Source organism: Mustela lutreola, chromosome 14 (genome assembly GCF_030435805.1).
Source record: "Mustela lutreola isolate mMusLut2 chromosome 14, mMusLut2.pri, whole genome shotgun sequence".
NCBI lineage: Eukaryota > Metazoa > Chordata > Mammalia > Carnivora > Mustelidae > Mustela > Mustela lutreola.
The window spans coordinates 54,857,798-54,876,875 of NC_081303.1; positions in this window are offsets into that span (position 1 = coordinate 54,857,798).

The following is a 19,078-nucleotide window of genomic DNA, read 5'->3' on the forward strand; positions in this document are numbered from 1 at the left end:
TCAAGCTGGGATTGGAAAAACAAGTAGCTGATTTATTTGCTCCCCTCAGCCCTCCCTCCCATCCCTGCCTCACTTCTTCAAGGATTTCCAAGTTTTCCCCCCCCCGCTGACAGATTTAGAAACAGAAAAGTCCTAAATAAATTAGGAGAGAACCCACACAATGGGAAAAAAAAAATCTGAGAGGTACAACAGCAGGTGCAACTCATATCCCTACTTCAGACTCTTTTGCATTTAGAAGATAAAATCAAACTACTAGGAGCTTTTAAAAACTACCTTCCAGATAACCATGATACACATGTATAAACAGGGTCAATCTCAATAATCATTAACTCAAGTGCAAACGTGGCTGCCAAATTCTTCCTTCCCAGGAAATACTTTCTAAGTACCAGATAATGAATTATTAGAATAATAGTCTCTAACAAGCCTATGATAGAAGTCATTAGTTTTTAGGTTCTCTCTTCCAAGATAAGTGACTCAATAAGAAATTCTAACTTTAAAATTTCCAGGCTTCAGAGGACCAGGGAGGAAGGTCTGAAATGATGAATCCTGGGTATCCTCTATTGCGGGGGGGTGGGGGCAAATTAATATAAAAGCCTCCCTAGATTTCTATTTCCAACATTATGACTACATCCCCTGAAAAACCCACCTACCTGAAATAACTAAAAGACTGGATAAAATATTTAAAACACATTTTGTAAAAAGCATTGCTGAGCTGGCAAAAAAGGGTGAAAAATCTTCAGGTGCCAAAAATAAAATGTAACTGGGAGAGGAGTACCAAAGCTCCTTTCCCCGACAAAGACTCTGCTGAGCTCTGGACCCTAAGCTTCCTGCTGATGGCTGCACAGAGTGCCACAAGAAAAATTCAAGCCTGGGGCTCACCCAAAGTAAATAACTTCACAAAAGAGGTCTGAAAAAGCTGAATCCCAGAAGTCATTCATCCCTCATCATAAGGGAACAAAAATTAATGAGAATGGGTGCAACATGTTCTGTATTACTGGCTGCAACAAGTTACCACAAACCTAGGTGCTTAAAGACATTATTTTACAAGTGTGGAGATCTCAAAATGTCAAAGAAGGGTGTTGACAGCACTAAGTTCTTTCTGAGGGTTTCAGGGGAGAACAGGTTTCCTTGCCTTTTCCAACTTTTAGAGACCTACTGTATTTCCCAGCTCACATCACCCTAACCTGCCATTTCCCTCATCATATCTCCTCCTCTCTAGCTCTGACTCCTCCTGTGTCCCTCTTGTCCCTCTTATAGATAGCCTGTGTTTACACTGGGCCCACCTTCATAATCTAGGATAAACTTTTTATCTCAATCAACTGAATAGATTTATATCTGCAAAGTCCCTTCTGTCATATAAGGTAATGTTTATAAGTCCCAGGGATGAAGATATGGACATTTTGAGGGATGGGTTATTTTCAGTCTACTATAAAGCACACAAGATAAAATTCTCAATTTCATTAAACAGAAATCTCTTTTGAGGCTTACTGGTATTCACAATGGTCTGCAGCTTGAATTCACATTTGTTTAGCCCAAATTATCAGTTCAGTTGAAAGTGGTCCTAAGTCGTGGCTACAATGGACTAGAAGTATCAAATGCACAACTCTCTGCAGTACTGAACCTCAGTCCATCAGGCAAACCATTACTCTAGGAAATGTCAGAGAAAAATAACCAGCTCACAGAGAAAAGTCACAAAATCAGAAATGAAGTGCCAGAAATCAAAGTCTACAGAAACAACTTTCAGCAAAGTCACTCTGGGGGTGGTGGGGAATCTGATTACTAAACTATATTTAAGGGGCACCTGGGTGGCTCAGTGGGTTAAAGCCTCTGCCTTCAGCTCAGGTCATGATCCCAGGGTCCTGGGATCAAGCCCCACATCGGGTTCTCTGCTCAGCGGGGAGCCTGCTTCCCCCTCTCTCTCTCTGTCTGCCTCTCTGCCTACTTGTGATCTCTGTTAAATAAATAAAATTTAAAAATAAACTATATTTAATATGTTAAATCCAAAGAAATCTTACAAATATGAAAGAGGAATAAAAGACAATAAAGCATACCCAACCAGATTTTTAAAGAGCCAAAACAAGGCATCTGCGTGGTTTAGTGTGTTAAAGCCTTTGCCTTCAGCTCGGGTCATGATCTCAGGGTCCTGGGATTGAGCCTCACATGGGGCTCTCCCTCGGCAGGGAGCCTGCTTCCTCCTCTCTCTCTGCCTGCCTCTTCACCTACTTGTGATATCTCTCTCTCTCTCTCTCTCTCTGTCAAATAAATAAATAAATAAACAAAATCTTTTTAAAAAATAAAAATAAAGAGCCAAAACAGAATGCTACAAATAAATATAATTTAGGGGCATCTGAGTGGCTCAGTCAGTTAAGCACCCAACTCTTCATTTCAGCTCAGGTCATGATCTCAGGGTGGTGTGATCAAGCCCCAAATAAGCTCCCTGCTCAGGAGGAAGTGTGCTTGGGATTTTTCTCCCTCTCCCTCTGCTCCTCCCTCCACTCACACTTGCTCACTCTTGCACACTCTCTAAAAATAAACGAATCTTTAAATATATATATAATTTAGGGCGCCTGGGTGGCTCAGTGGGTTAAGCCACTGCCTTCGGCTCAGGTCATGATCTCAGGGTCCTGGGATCGAGTCCCACATCGGGCTCTCTGCTCAGCAGGGGCCTGCTTCCCTCTCTCTCTCTCTGCCTGCCTCTCCATCTACTTGTGATTTCTCTCTGTCAAATAAATAAATAAAATCTTTAAAAAAAATTAAAAAATAAATATATATATATATAATTTAGAACTAATAGATTCAACAGCAAATTAAAGACAACTTAAAAAAATAGTAAACTAGAAAAAAATCTGAGGATCACACAGGAAGTAACTTCAAGATAAGAAAACACAAAAGAGGTTAAGAGACAAAATGAACTAATAAGCTCATTTAATTGGAATTTAAGAAAGAGTAAATAGAAAAGAGTTAATGTGAAGATGTTGAAGAGTTTTCTACAACTCTTAGTACAAATGCTCATATTAGTAATAAATACCAAAAGAATTAAAAAGAAATCTGTATCTAGATACACAATGAAGCTGAAGAGCCCTAGAGAAAAAAAAGTCCTAAAAGTGGATAGAAAAGGAAAAAAAATATTCCAGGTAGTGGCTATTAGACTGATGGCTACCTTCTTCACAATAAATGATGAAGCAGTAAAATTATATCATAATATGCTAAGAAAGTGCCAATCCGGAATTCCATAATCAATGAAAATAATCTTCAATGAGAACCAAAACAAACACATTCAAATAAAAAATTTGATCACCAACAGATTCTTACTGAAAGAACACCTAAAGGATATACTTCACAAAGATGGAATATGATCCCAGACAGAAAATTTGAAGTGAAAGGAGAAAGAGTAAACCAAGAAAGTGAGAAATACAGGAATGAAACTACTGACTATATAGAACACTAATAATAATGCCTAATTTAGGGGCGGTGGGTCAAGACAGAAGTACAGTATCAGGGGAAATAGTGTAATGTTGGGAGAGCGTGTTCTGAGAGCCCTTTATTTAAGAAGAGGGTAACCTGATTAACTCCGATTAAATATGCATGCTAAAATAATTAAGAAAACCCATTTAAAATAGACACAAATGTAAGCTCCTTAAAAAAAAAAAACACACACACAGCAAGAACATGAAATGAGATTAAGGAGAAAAACTGGGCAAAAAGCAGAAGAGTAAGAAACAGAAATCACATAAGATGGTATAAAATTAAACCATAATCACAATAAATATAAATGGATTTGCTCTCAAGTTGAAGGACAAAGATTATCCTTGCATTAAAAATGTAATCCAGCTACAGAGAATATTGCAACTATTTAATAATTAGTATAGTATAGGCACGGACCAGTCCAAACAGATGTACCAACAAATCAGAACTTCGATCCTAATGAATATGCCCATATGAAATCATACTGAGCAAGTATCAACCCTGAGTCCAACCACATGCTTTTTTCATAAATCACCTCTAAAACATATAGATACATAAATGTTGAAAATTTAAGGATAAAAAATGTACTAAATACCCAAAGTTGGTAAAGGATATTAACAAAATAGACTAAAAAAAAAAAATCATTACCAGAGCTAATTGCTATATAATCACAAAATATAGCAGTGTGTTGACACTGTTGCCTTTTGATTTCTTGTTCTTCATTGCAGCAGTTTATCTTGTGCAGGTCTCACAGATGTTGGTAGTTGAGCCACACATGCTAAGGTTTAGGAAGAAATCACTGATGTACCCACGGGTTTTTCATTTATTATCCTTATTAGTTGCTTTGGTTGATAAGCAGAGTTTAGGGGCAAGTTTAGAACTAAGCTGTCATATTCATGTTGCACTCATTTTGAAATTGTTTTCTACTTCACTGTCACATTCTTTTCCAATAGTTGGTGAGAGGCAAATAAAATGCTACCAGTGTATTCTTCCAGGATAGCGTGTCAATCTACATGAGCTGTACCTTTGATTAGAATGTATTCCTTGTGCTAATGGAGGTAGACTGCCCAAAAGCCACTGGTCATACCAAATCAGGTATCTTTACTCTCCACAGTTCAGGGGCTTGCCAAATGAAGAAGAAAGAAGATGCATTATACTCTCCTCTTCATGAGGTGGTTAGTTAAGAATGAATTAAAATCTGAGAACTGGAAAGGAAAGAACAATTTACTCTGCTTACAGCTTCAATAAAGAAGAAAAATGCTTTGCGTGGATGCCAACAATTATCCTGTATTTTTTATTGTAATGCAAGCAGCCAAGACTGGGTAGTTAACACAATAAAGGGAAATGAATAAATCCCTGTCCTGTTATCATCTTTCAGATCCTGTGGATCTGTAAAAGTTGTATGAGAGAAAAATAAACGTTACTCAAATACCTTAAGGAAATGTTAATGCTGAAGAAGTGTTGGGAAGCTCTGCAACCATTTAATTCCTCCACTCACTGCTTTGTCAATCACAAATTACCCAGTTAGCAGAAAGCTCAATGTGTTTTTCAAAAGTGACATTAACTTTTAGAATTATTTAATAATCTTTAAAGTTTTTTTGTTAAACTCTTCTTTCACTTCATGAGGATGGTTATTGGGGGGGGGGGGAGGAAAAGTAAAAATCTATAGTGACAGAAAGGAGGTACATGGTTGTCTGGGAATGAGGTCAGGAGGTGCGGGGCACAGAGGAAAGGACTGTAGAAGAGCACAAGGTGATGAATATGTTCATTTTCTTGGTTGTGGTGATGGTTTTGCAGATGTACCTAGATAAAACTTTCCAAATTGTACACTTTAGATGTGTGTAATTACATGTCAATTATAGCTCAATAAAACTTTTTAAAAAACTGATAGAAATATACCCCTCTGTAATCCTTAATATCCAATAATCACCATCATTGACAGGCTGTCAGCCCCTGAAATTACTCCAGATCAACATCATTAAAAGTAGGAGAACCAAGACATTGTGGCCTCTTTGTGAAATACTCTCTAATACCTTTGAATATTCTTGGGCAAAATAACTAACAAATATAATCAAGTCTCTAGCCTAGAGCTAACTTCCACATATAAGAAATAGAGGAAAAAGTAAAATGAAACAAGGAAACAAAGAAACAAACCCAGACTGTGGAACATTCTCTAAGACAACTGACCAATTTTCTGTTCAAACTGATGGCATGAATGGGACCTAAAATTAATAAAGGGTCTACTCCAGATTAACCAGAAGATTTATGTGATTTAACTAAATGCAACCAATGTAATTTATGTACAGGTAGTATTCCCCTCATCTTTGGGACCAATAAAATAATTTGACTCTGGACTAGGTATTCAATTTTACCAAGGAGTTATTGCTAGCTTTGTTAAGGTGTACTAAAATGTCATCATGGTGTGTAATGCAATGCCCTTAGGTACATTTTTAAAGACACAGGACTGAATGACATTATCTGGGAACTTCCTTACTATACTTCAGATATTAGGAAAAAAAAAAAAAAGACAAAACAAAAAGGTAGACAAAATGTGGCAACAACTTGACCAGATAAATCTATCTGATGGGATTTACACTGAAGTGTTCTTTACACTGAAGTAACTTTTGTCACTTTTGTGCCTATTTGAAATGTTCGAAAAAATTTAGTGAAATTTCACCACAAAACTGAATAGAGTTCAACTATTATAAAATTATCTAAATTCGTACCAAATATAAGTACATATAACCACCTAAATCGTTTTATTAAATTTTTGACTACAAGTAAAAATACCTGAATTGTTAGCATTTCCAAATGATTTGCTGGAGAATAATTACAGTGTGCACACAGGCGCCAGTACAGACTATTAAGCTCAATATCATTATCTGCAAGGAGGACAGCAATAAAGAATTCAACAAATGTATTCTTAATATAGATCAATAATACCTCCCCCTCCAGGTTTTTTAACTCTCACAGCATTTTAACTCTAGTCACTGTACTAGGCACTTCACATACACTATTTCTAATCCATCCTACAGTATTAAAATGTTGCGATTATCACGATTTTAAAGAGAAAACAGAGGTTCATTATGTAACTTGCCCAAGGGCATGGTTCAAGTCCTTTTGAATAGTAAGAGCAGAATCTTTCCACTATGGAGAGTAAGAATTCTGTCAAACTATTTCCTACAAATGTACATGTATGAATGATGTAGATTCTAATACAATTCTTGCCAAAAATAAATAAATAAATAAAGATGACAAGTACACAAAATTGCAAGAAGTTCAGTGCCTTTTCATACATTTTCAAATTTGTCCAAAGGAACAGTGTAGTATTATGTGAGGTGTCTCTGAGTTCAGTCCTGTCTGGATTCCAACTCCAGCTCTGCTACTTACAACCTAAGTGGCCTTTGGCAACTTAACTCCTCTGAATTTGTTTTGACAGGACAGAAACGTGAATAGTAATACCACATGGTTATCGCAGCAACAATGGTAAATGAACAAACTCATAAAAGTTCCTAACAGTGCCTGGGACAGGGCTACATCCTAAATGTGAGCACCATTCTTTTACTCACCTTTTATGACTTGTGCATAAAAGAACAATTCTAATAATAACTATTCTTTGAAGGCTAACCGTGACTGCCATTAGCAAAAGGACCCATCTATTGCCCAGTATATTGCTTTTCTTGGCCCAAGGCATTGTTGGCTAGAATCTTTCCACATAAAATTCTAGGTTTTAACTTAAACATGATGTAGGAGTCAGGGTTGTACAGTTATTCTCAAAAGTGGCTGGCAATGGGCAGCAGCATTTACCTTCAACACAATGTCACTTAAAAAGATGCTTTAGGGGAAATTGCTCCCTCTGCAGTGTTTGGATCCTGCCATGTACCCTTCTCCATTAACAACACTTCAACTAAGTCAGAAACTCCACAGCACACTGACTATATTCATAAAAAGTCAAGAGAGTGAGTTTTGACAGGCAATAAATAAATAAACACCTGATAATCATTTGAAGGAAGACTTTTAATTAAAAGCTTTTTATTATGCTATAGCCTGAGTAGCATGGAGTTCTGGTATCTAAGATTTTAACCTAATACATAGGTTACAAAGGCCTCTATATGGTTTCTGAATTAATATTCAGATCATATTCATCCATGGGAAAAAACACCCTGACAAGAGAGACACTCTACTTATCAGATCCAGAAAGAAAATTCAAATATATCCTTATAGAAAAATTTTTGAGATTTACTAGTAACCCATTATCAATTTGGCCAAAGAATTAAAAAGTAAATTATTTTTAAATAATTGTAGGACCACCATCTTTTTCAAAGAAATGGAACAAATAATCCTAAAATGTATATGGAACCAGAAAAGACCTTGAATAGCCAAAGGAATATTGAAAAAGAAAGCCAAAGTTGGTGGCATCACAATTCCAGACTTCAAGCTCTATTACAAAGCTGTCATCATCAAGACAGCATGGTACGGGCACAAAAACAGACACATAGATCAATGGAACAAAATAGAAAGCCTAGAAATAGACCCTCAACTCTATAGTCAACTAATCTTCGACAAAGCAGGAAAGAATGTCCAGTGGAAAAAAGCCTCTTCAATAAATGGTGTTGGGAAAATTGGACAGCCACATGCAGAAAAATGAAATTGGACAATTTCCTTACACCACACACGAAAATAGACTCAAAATGGATGAAGGACCTCAATGTGAAAAAGGACTCCATCAAAATCCTTGAGGAGAACACAGGCAGCAATCTCTTCGACCTCAACCGCAGCAACATCTTCCTAGGAACATCGCCAAAGGCAAGGGAAGCAAGGGCAAAAATGAACTATTGGGATTTTATCAAGATCAAAAGCTTTTGCACAGCAAAGGAAACAGTGAACAAAACCAAAAGACAACTGACAGAATGGGAGAAGATATTTGCAAACGACATATCAGATAAAGGGCTAGTGTCCAAAATCTATAAAGAACTTAGCAAACTCAACACCCAAAAAACAAATAATCCAATCAAGAAATGGCCAGAGGACATGAACAGACATTTCTGCAAAGAAGACATCCAGATGGCCAACAGACACATGAGAAAGTGCTCCATATCATTCGGCATCAGGGAAATACAAATCAAAACCACAATGAGATATCACCTCACACCAGTCAGAATGGCTAAAATTAACAAGTCAGGAAATGACAGATGCTGGTAAGGATGCAGAGGAAGGGGAACCCTCCTACACTGTTGGTGGGAATGCAAGCTCATGCAACCTCTCTGGAAAACAACTTGGAGGTTCCTCAAAATGTTGAAAACAGAACTACCCTATGACCCAGCAATAGCACTACTGGGTATTTACCCTAAAGATACAAACGTAGTGATCCAAAGTGTTTATAGCAGCAATGTCCACAATAGCCAAACTATGGAAAGAACCTAGATGTCCATCAACAGATGAATGGATCACGAAGATGTGGTATATATACACAATGGAATACTATGCAGCCATCAAAAGAAATGAAATCTTGCCATTTGCGACAACATGGATGGAACTAGAGCGTATCATGCTTAGCGAAATAAGTCAAGCAGAGAAAGACAACCATCATATGATCTCCCTGATATGAGGAAGGGGTGATGCAACATGGGGGCTTAAGGAGGTAGGAGAAGAATAAGTGAAACAAGATGGGATTGGGAGGGAGACAAACCATAAGTGACTCTTAATCTCACAAAACAAACTAAGGGTTGCTGGGGGGAGGGAGGTTGGGGAAGGGGGGTGGGGTTATGGACATTGGGGAGGGTATGTGCTTTGGTGAGTGCTGTGAAGTGTATAAACCGGGCGATTCAAAGACCTGTACCCCTGGGGATAAAAATATATTATATGTTTATAAAAAATAAAAAATTAAAAAAAAATACATGTAGGGTATCTATCTCAACTCTTAAGAATTATCCATGTTCAAAGACAGCAAATTCTTAATTAGATGCCATTTTGTTGTCAACCTCTAGACAGCATGAAAAAGATACCACAGGAAATTGACAAAAATCAAGGCATCTGAAACCTGAAGTATCACTTTTTTTTACTTTTGAAATTCCCAGTTCTGTCATATTTGGAATTGTGGACAGAAAGTGTTGAAAAACAATTTACAGACTTCTCTTCACTCTCAAAGTCTTCTGCATCTTCATAATTCCAATAAACTGGCCACCCAAAATTTAGCTCAGGAGAACTAAGACCTGCTACATGTAATAATTAAGTCCTATAGGTTCTTTAAGGGATGCCTGAGAGACCTGAATATTTATTATATCACTTTAATAGCTGCCAATATTTATATTTGAACTCATCACTCACCAGAGTTCAAGAAAATGTGAAAACTTTAATTACAAAAAATGGACCAAGATAAAAGTGTACATATTATATAGAGTGATAACTCCCAGTGAAGGGAGCCCCAGATTTTTATGGACTTGGAAAATAATAATCACATGAACCTCTATTACATAGAGAGCAATATAAGGATAAACGTTTAGAAATTATACTATAAAATATAGTTTGTAAAAATTTATACCCTATTAGATGGAGAAAACTCTAAAACTGTAATCATTTATTCACTGATCACTGAAAGAGTAGTTGTCAGTTTCTACACATCTAAAAGTTACAGTGGGTACTTATTATAGATTTTCAATCTAGGAAGCTAGCCTCAGAGGCTCTGATTTAGGAGGCCTTAGAAAGGACACTGGGAATCTGAATTTTTAATAAGCATTCCAAGTAATTATAATGCACATGGTCTGAGAATGGTACTCTGAGAAGCACTTCAATAAAGGAGGAAAAAAAAAAACACCCATGAACTTGACACTCAGTGAAACTGGAATACAGATAAAACCCCCAAATTAAAATATATATGGAAGGACTGCCATAAGCAGTGATGATCAAGTAAAGCAATTGTGTTTGAGGAAGTGAAATGGAAAGCAGAGGCAGAGCTCCAATTAGCCATCGCAGTCTACCTCTTGAAGCTAAGGGATACACACTGAGGTGCAAAAATCTAAGTGTCTTTGTTCACAGAGAAGAGAAGAATGTAGGAGTAAACACCAGCAGCCCCACTGGACCAGATATGGCTATCCTCAGACAACAGAGCCCCCTAGATGGGATATCTCTGCAGAAAGCAGTGGCTGCCAGAAGGAAAAGAGAAACTTTAAAAAGGGAGAGAAAGTTCACTAACTGCCTAAAGAAAAGTTAAAACAAACTTGCGATAAATGCTAGATAAGAAATTTCATCTTGACCCTTCCAATTAATCATCCTGCAACATCTGGTCCAGGAAATAACCTCTTTCAAAGGCAAACTATCAAAGAAAGCAAAACAGGATCTACTGAAGGGGACAAGGTGGAGGACAAGGTAGGGGACAAGGTGGGGGACAAGGTGGGGGACAAGGGCTAATTAAAGTTAAAAAACAAGATAAAACCTTCACTGGGAACCTTTGCCATGAAGCAAATAAAAGTCCTCAACAAACCTCCTACCATGAATTCCTAAAACTTGGAAAAGTAATTGTCCCTATGAAACAAGAGCACAGTGCAGGGATGAAAGAGCTCAGGGTAGAGATGGAGGAAATAGGAAGAGATGAAAAATAGCTAGCAGAGTTAGATGTTGGGGGAGGGGAGGGAGAACATTAGTAATAAAATTATGAAAAGCAAAATCAAAAGAATCAGAATGGATATAGTTAAAAATACAAAAGGATATAAAGTAGAAGTCAGAGAAAGTGAGCAAAATAAAATGCAAGTAAATGTTTTAAAATAATTTACAAATAAAATGCCAGTTATTGAGGGACAGCATATGTATAACTTGCTATCCAAAGCAAGGGAAATGAACAAGAGAGCAGAACACTTTGGGGGGAGGGTGTCAAAGTTAAAAAAAAAAAAAAAAATGACGCTATACTGAAAGCATACTTCATGCTCCAAAGAAAACTAACCTAAAATAGTATATACCAGAAAGAGCCTAGTAAAATTTGTGTACTTCAAAGCTAAGACTCATCTGAATAGTCAAGCAAAAACCAACCACATTACCTACAAGGCTAATCAAATCAGGCGGCCTCAGCTTTTTCCACAGAAATATTCAACTTTAGAACACAGACAAATCCTACAGATTCCTGAAGCATGAAAGGATCTATCAAGAACCTCATACCTCACCATATATATAAATGTGTTGTGATTTCTTTTGCCTATTTTGAATACGCCTTCTATTTTGTAAGTAATTTTGAATTAATACCTTTGTGTTCTGAAAGATCCCTAAAACTGCATAAACTTCGCAAAACCTGGACCTAACACCGGCAAGACAGCCTCCTAAGGAGATCGTAAATAAAATCATCTGCCAAAGCACAACTCCAACTACCAGCATGATGGATTCCTCTTACAAATCTCTTGAAAATGCTTCTCATTGGCAGAACCAAAACAGAACCCTGCTGGCAAGGGAACCTGAGTATGAGTTCCCCTGAGATGCAGGGGTTAGCATGGAAAGGACCAAAAACCGTAAAGGAATGCTTAAGAAGAACCAAGAATTACATCAGCTACTCAGAAAAACACTGAAAGCCTAAAAAGGTTTTCTCCCTCTCATGGTCTCTTAAAAATCAACCAAAATAAAGTTTTCAATTGATAATAGAGCTACATCTTTTAAATTACATTCCGTTTAATCACCCAATTCAAATTCATGTTTAAGAGTCATTGCATGTATCAGTAATATTAAGTATCAGTGACATCTTAACAATTCTTAAAAACTAGGGGCATGTAACCATGACGATAAACAAAAGGAATATGGAAGAGGCCATCATAGAGCAACTCATATATCCTTTCCCTCAACTACTAGCTTCTCCCTAACACTGAATGAAATGTCAGGTAAAACCCAAAACTATTTGGATTTCTCCTAAGCAACAAAAAGTTAGATCTGATCCTGGGGACATTCTCGGGTCAGTATTTACATTTTCCAGTCTCATGAAATAAGCAAAACCACAAATTTCATTTAAAGATCTGCTTCTTCCCTGCCTGGCTCTATCCACTTCAAGCCAGAAGCCCACAATGCCAAAGGCAGGGGCAAGGTAGTGCCTCCATTTCCAAGTCTTGGGCTTCTTCACAATTTGGAACCAACTGTGGTTTCTGATTCTGTAAGGTTAGCTCGGAGGAAGGAGGATATGGGAACTTAGGGGCACATGATAGTTCTTGGCTGGTACCATCACGATCAGGAAACAGCTTCTGGGCTCAGATGGTATTGAAGATTGACATTCAAAGAGCACATAGAGTTCTTTGGAGACCTTCTCCCAAGAATTCCCTCACCTGCTTTCCTGTTGATGGAAGTAATACCCCCTCAGACCACAGCTTATGAGGTTACCTTGCCCCATCCATAAGCCCCACAGGGGCAGTCCCCTCAGACAGCAGCCTTTTAAAAATGAGCCTAGGCCAACATCTTCACCACTTTTGCATGGGAGCAGATCTGACTATTTCCTGTTAAAGTGGGTCTTCATAGTGTAAAACAGAAGACTCAAATTTTCAAGATACATTTGCTAAAGATATATTGGTAAACTTTTAAAATTCCAAACACTGACACTTTCAGTTGGTGAAAATGAGGCAGGAAAGATGGTTAAGAAGAATGCCCATTGTGCATTGTTCAGGGATCATAAACTGGCATAGCCACTATGCAAAACAATGTGGAGTTTCCTCAAAAAATTCAAAATAGTGATATCATGCAATCCACTAATTCCACTTCTGTATATTTATCCAAATGCAAGACACTACTTTGTAAAGACACATGCACCCCTATGTTCACTGCAGCATTATTTGCAGTATTTGCATTGTCTGCAATAGCCAAGATGTAGAAGCAACCTAGGCGTCCATCGATAGGTGAATGGACAAAGAGGAGGTAATATATACACACTGCATATTACTCAGCCATAAAACAAGAATGAAATCCTGCCATTCACAACATGGATGGGATATCCCAAAGGATGTTACACTAAGTATAATCAGTAAGACCAAGACAAATACCACATAATTTCACTTATACCGTAATTTCAAAAATACCCGCAAACAAAGTGGTCATTATCACAGGGGAGGGAAAGAAGGGAGATCACAGAAGTAGGTAAAGGAAATAGGAGGAACAAACTTCCAGATAAAAAATAAGGATGAAAAGTACAACATAAGGAACATAATCAATCCTGTAACAACTCTTGCAACTTAACTTTTATACTTATACTTAACATGGTGAGCATTTTGTAATGTGTGTAACTGCCGAACCACTATGTTGTACATCTGAAACTACTATGTGTCAACTATATTTCAACTAAAAGCTTAATAAAAAGGAGAATGCCCATTGGTGACCAGTAGGATGATGTCAGGTATTTGGGGGAAGAAGCTGGGAAGGTGGAAAGCAGCATGCGGTTGGGCGGGCCACAGGACCTTCAAGAGAATGCATACACAGGCTCCGTCAGAACCTCACGAATGCCCTCAATAACCAATAAGTTAACACACAAAAGCACTACTAGGTACCAGTTAAACAAGATGTTTTCTAACTCCCCAATTCCCCTACACACACACACACACACACCCCAACAACAACTAGAAGTGAGGGGGCAACATATGTTCCTAATCAGGCAATACCTGCCCCATCAACAACAACTAGAAGTGAGGGGGAAAAATATGTTCCTAATCAGGCAATACCTACCTCATCAACTACAACTAGAAGTGAGGGGGTAACATATGCTCCTAATCAGGCAATACCTGCCCAATCAACTGCTAGATTCTAAAGTTGGAGAAATGAAACAGATCACACTGCCTCCCCAACTTAGATCCCCGCCAGTGAGGGCAACAGATTAGGGCAGATTTGAACCTGAGAATAGTAATACTAATAATCCTAAACTCACACAGCATTTGTATGCCAGGCACTGTTTTAAGTGGCTTAAAAGTCTTCATTTCATCCTCACAAGGAGGTAGACACTAACGTCCTTCCTATGCAAAGGACAGGAAATTGAGGGCAAAGATCTCGTTTCCACCCAGCTACTGGCCAAAAAAAAGTCTTCAGCTCTGACTCAGGAGTCCACCCATGTTCTTGAGTACTACTCTACAAAAGAAAAAGTCAAGCTCTAAACAGGCAGAACTAAACTTATTAAAACAAGTGGGAAACAGACCTGCTGAGATGTCCTCATGAGATAAGAGGAAGACCAAATAGAAACAGGGTCTGTGGATGAAAAATAAGACAATTCCATATTGAATAGACTCTTGAAATAAAGTCACATCTCAGCCTAGACAGAAAGTTGGCAAAATGGGCTTTACCAGCCCTTACCTTGCTCTTGTCACCACAACAATTTCCGGATCTTAGGTCACTTCTTGCTGACATACCTATCCCAGCCAGTTCTCCTAAATCCCACCTCTTAGATGCCACCTGCCAGTCACCTTTCTCTGGAGCCCCATTCTCTCCACTCTGTCTAATCAAGACCTCTCCTCCCGTCAAACTGCTCTATCCTATCACCTAAAGCTTTTAACCTTATTATTTTAAATATCCAATTTTTTTTTCCAAACTTAAAAACTCCAAGTTCATTATCTCTCTATACTACAAAACAACACAGAACTAGAAATTAAGACAGATTTGGACGTCAGAAGAAATGACTCAACCTCGATCCAACTCTGGAACCAAGCAGGATTCATGTGCAATAAATAAGAGCCCCCCCAAACCCTCCCCACAAAAGACCTCTCTCAAGACCCAAGATCTCAGGCAGACACTGCAATTCCCTTAACTTTTATCATCGTATCAGAAGCAAATTTCCCCTGAATAGTGGGTGTGCCTTAGAGCACAACTCTACTACATAAAAGACCCAGCTCCTCAGACTCAGATTGAATTTACACAAAGAATATAAAAAAATTAATCTTCCCAAACTCACAGACATGCACACATGTACATACACAGTTTATTTTTAGTTAAAATTGTACATTCTGGCAAAACTTTATAGAAAGTACAGCTCATTTACCACTACATGAAACAGAAAAGCTTTTAAGTCTTCCTAAAGAGAGAAACACACACACAGCCCCCCCTCCAAGATACTATAGAAACTGCTTTTGTTTCAAAACCATTCTCCTAAGCTGGTCACTACCCATATTCCCCTCCAGTAACCTTTGTTACACCTCAGGACTGAAATCTGTATATGGTTCCTTACTCGGGACATGCTTGGGGAGTTTGGATTTGCATGATCACATCAGGAGATCTTTCCTGTAAGGACAGGTACTGACCTCGTGGCATATTTTCATTAATGCAATACTAAAAATGTTTTCCTGCAGTGCCAGTTCAGCTTTGTCCATTAGAAAGCAGGTCACTTGGCTGCCCTACTGAGCTCCTCCACAGTCGGGGAAGAAAGCAGAAATGACTCAGCATTCAGCTTGGACTAAAATGGTCCAGAAATCTGTTTCCCAAGGAGAAAGTCAGTACCTGATAGCTAAGCCTCGACCTTTTAACAATACTTATGATAAGCACATTCTAACATCAGTATGGAGCTACCAACTAAAGCCAAGAACTTAAAATTTGTTATGCATCAGGCACATGGTAGTGCACTTTCCGAATATTAAGTTCTATAGGTTTCATCATAAATAAGGCAGACATTAAAATAAATAGGCAATATCATCTTAATTGTACCACACAGTAAATATTGAGCACTGCATCCCACATCTAACAGATAGTGTTGCCAATTTAGCAGAAAACTTTAGCTTTCCCATTTTTCTATGTAACTACTGCTTCTTAGGGTTTAAGTAGGAAAAAAAAAATGTAGGCCTTACTATGCCTGTCAGAATAGGAGTCAGCACAGCAGGCCTGAGCTGCTGAAACTCTAAGAAAAAAAGCTTGAATACACTGAGCATCTCCCTGTGATTTTTTTTTTTTAAGCCATGCAGTGCATTGCCCCTTATAAAAGCTCTCCAAGCCACAACTCTGATCTGGTATTATACTTGCCATTATGACACAATTCAGCAAATAACGAGAAAGGCATGCAAATAATCCAAATGTCCATATAAAGGGAGCTTTTAAAAACACTTTTAGTTTTTAAGTCATTTTCACAAATTTTGATTCACATCCTATTAACATCCCTGAGGATGCTATTTTCTGAAAATGACAATTTATGCTAGTTGAGAATTATTTCATTAGCAGTCATTAAAGAAAAAAATGTGTGAGCTAAAAATCCTGTTTATAATATTTAGAAAGTTATTTTACTTTCTAAAAATGAACTACATATGAAGAAAGATTAACTTATTTGATTGTCACTACAGTTCCATTAACATTAAAAAGTATGCAATGGAGTGATTAACCATTAAAAGTCATCTGTTTAGAAAAAATGAGCATAGCTATGCCAAAAAAAAAAAAAAAATCATACCTATTAAAAACATGGAGGGTCTCTTCCAGGTTAAAATCATGTAACTTAAATCATTCTTAACGAGTTTGTAATTTAATGACCTAAATTGGTAACAAGCCTTTACACAACACTAAGCCTGTCTGCTTCCATGGCAAAAATGTTTAGACAACATCACTCTCTAGGAGGTGTCCCATCCGAAGACGGAAGACTGCTCTAGCTCCAAGCAGCTCTTGGAGGTCACCTGTGAAAACAGGAATCTTCATCCCTTTTTAAAAACACAGGGGCTTCCAAGTAAGCTTGCATGCTCGAAGAGCGTTTCAAAGCCAAAATGGGCTCATAAGCACATGGGTTGATGCAGATGCATGTGTGGTTAGCTTTGCAGCTTCCACCTTGTTCACCTTTTGTTTCCTCCCACCCCACCTCCAATTCTCGAACTTACTCCCACAGACTGCATCAAGGTAATTAGAGATCATCAATACCTGACCCTAAAAGCCTATCCCCTACCTCCCTTACCAGGATGACTTACTAGAACCATTTCACTAATTAACCATGGCTTGCATCACATTTCTTAAGTTTGAGTTTTCATCTGAGAAAATTCAAAGAAATTGATAGTACAATCAGACATAGAACTTAGTCCTGAAACTTACATAAAATGCTCAAAGAATGAGGATATTTCAAAGTCATTCTATCTTCCTTTGTATTACTGAAAATTGTTCAACTGTTGATACCTATTGCTAAATAAACTACATGCCCCTTGTTTTTGATATCAAAACATCTGAAAAATGTTCCCTTTCAAACAAGTTTTTTAGATCATTTAAATGTTCTTTCAAAGAGTTAATATGCTTATGTTCATATCCATATAGTATATATACAGTAAATAGAGAAAGAGTAATATTTAGTATGTAGTAATACAGTATAATAGTATATATAGTATAATGTATACTAATACTAGTAATTCCGTATATAGTAATGTAGTATTATACTATACATATTAATACTAGGGTACATACGCAAAGCTTGAAAAAATATTCTTTTCTCACAACAGTTTATATATAGTGAGGTGGGTGAAAAAAGATGTGTAACTAGAAAATATAAGCTTATCAGAATTAGTTAGAGCTGAATTACAATGCGTGATGAGTTTTGAACAAAACTGCCACTTCTGAGAAGTACAAAACACATATATTCACAATTAATGCCACATATCAACATTAGAAAAGAATTCGAATACAGTGTTCAGTTTATCTAAAATTTCGCACAACTCACATGAATTTTAGATTTATGTCTGTCTCCTTCAGGACCTCAAAAATTCATGGCATGAGAGCTTAGTTTCCCCCGTAAACCTTTAAAGATCTACAAAATGGAGAAATTCGAAGTGACAGAAACCCTATAGCCCTAAGCACCAGATTATTTTAAAAGAAATGTGTTTACTATTTACTTAGAAAGTGTAGGCATGGGTCAGTCCAGAGGTCCATATGCCAGGAAACAGTCTCTCACCTCTCCTCTGCGTTCACTGTAATTAAGTAGACTTCCCCCCAACAAGAGGAAAACGGGGTTAATGACCACTTCACCCTCACAGATGACCAGTTCAGCAAACCCAGCAGAACGAGGGCACCTTTCCCTGATACTGTCAAAGACCCCGGGAGAACTGGGATTTGGACAAGGCAGGAGTCCTGGCTGACCTGTCCCACCCAGGCCGCATGGACCAAGAGCAAGCCAAGGATAACCTTCCAAAGACAAATCAGCCCCTGCTACCACGGAAACAGGCAAAAGCCGCTGATTTCCCCTCCATGAAGACTTACAAGAATACGGATTACTCACACTTCACTGAGCGCCTTCTGAAGCCGGAAATCCCCGACAACTTCCTCTGGCTCACGACGACTCCTGTCCCTCCTTCCAGAAGGCCAAGGCCGAGATCAGTCTGGCAAGGAGGAGTTCTGTCCTCAGGATTGGTGGAAGCCAAGTCCCTCTCCCGCTTCCTCCGACAGAACTGGACTGTCCCTGTGCACTAGCAGCAGTCAGAGACGGCCCCAGCCCAGGCTCCAACAAAGCAGCCGCGAGAGGGTAGCAGGACCGGGGTGCTCCGGGCCACTGCGGCCTTCCACCCCTCTAGCAAGCACCCGTCTCCACGTCCACCTCTGGGCCTCCACAGGGGCAGTGGCTCAAGTCGCACTTAGGACAGGGAACTGAGCTGCCTCCCGCAGAGCACGGACAGCACCACGACCGCGTCTGCGCGCTTCGCACGTGGCCGCACGCTTCGCACGTGGACGCGCG